Raw genomic sequence first — 1,546 nt, 5'->3', positions numbered from 1 at the left:
TAAGACACTTTCTATTTTGATTGAGCATCAAGTTACATGGGTCTTGAGATACAGAAAGGCCATAGTAAATATTTCAGTTCTCAAAGACTACAGAGATTAAATTCTATTTTTTCATAGACACAGCATGTTTAAGCTCACTAACAGATTGATAATAGATACCACCTATTGGCTATGCTCCATACCCAAAGTGTATGAAATGTTATCACTTTGAGATGAAAGAGTAAATGAGTAATAACAGCTTTGAAATTTTTAAAAAGAGTAATAATTCAACAGTACTTAAACTTTCATATACTAAAAAGTATTACAAATTTTAATAATTCATTATGCTTGTGAGAATAGACTGTCAAAAGAACACATAGTAATGTCAGGAATAAATCCAAGTGTTATGAGTTTCATATATGATAAAGTTACTATTTTACATTGGTGGATAAAGAATAAACTCTCCCATAAATGGCCTAGGAAACTTGGCTCAGTACAGACCAGAAGAAAAATAGCTATGCATTTATGTAATCTTGGTATGGAGAAGCTATTTCTGATACATAACACTAAAAACAGAAACTGTAAGAGAAAAAATATATAGCAATTTAAAACTCGATTATGTCAGAAAAACTCAAATAAAAAATTTTGAAGTAACATTGATGAACTGGGAAAAATACCTACAAAATATTTTTAAAACATAATAGTAATACCTCTAAAATTTTTTTTTTAAATCATATATATTAATAAGGAATGAGTACTCGCATATACTTCTGATGGATGCAAAAAATGGTTCTACATTTCTGGAGAAAAAATTTGCTTTATAATAAATGTCATGTAATATACTTATGTATATGTGTGAATATGTATGTGTACATACACCATATGTCATTTTTAATGCCAAATGTTAAATGAAATAGGAAGTATGGTTTTTATTTTCTTCTTTATACTTATCTGTATTTTGTCAATTTTCTATAACTCCTGTGTCTATAACAAGAAAAAGTTATTAAAATATATAAATCCTTGATAACACTAGAGAAGAGAAAGAATACACATTACTGATTTCTACTGACTGACTGTGTGACCTTGAACAAAGTTATTAAACTCTCTGTACCTCTGTTAAGGAGCCCTGGTTTCACAGTGGTTAAGCACTTGACTGCTAACTGAAATGTCAGCGGCTGGAACCCACTGAAAAAGATGTAGCAGTCTGCTACTGCAAAGATTACAGCCTTGGAAACCCTATGGGGGTAGTTCTACTCTGTCCTATCGGGATGCTAAGAGTCGGGATCGACTCGACAGCAATGGGTTTAGTATCTCAGTTGCCTCATCTATAAAATGGGGCTAATAATAGCTACCACATCACAGAATTGTTGCAAAGATTGAGTGAAATAAAAGGCCTAAGATGTAAGAGCTCAACAAATTCTAGCAATTATTCTTCGGATTATGACTGCTCTCTGAAAAAGAGAGGAAAAAGGACAAATTTATGCTAAAGTATCAAGGAACTCCTCCTAAAGTGATTTCTTAAGTTAGATGGTCTGTATGCCTAGACTCAAGAATATTAGTAATAAAT

The sequence above is a fragment of the Trichechus manatus genome, unplaced genomic scaffold (assembly GCF_000243295.1).
Source record: "Trichechus manatus latirostris isolate Lorelei unplaced genomic scaffold, TriManLat1.0 scaffold00240, whole genome shotgun sequence".
In the NCBI taxonomy this organism is placed as follows: domain Eukaryota; kingdom Metazoa; phylum Chordata; class Mammalia; order Sirenia; family Trichechidae; genus Trichechus; species Trichechus manatus.
Note: the sequence above shows the minus strand (reverse complement) of the source record.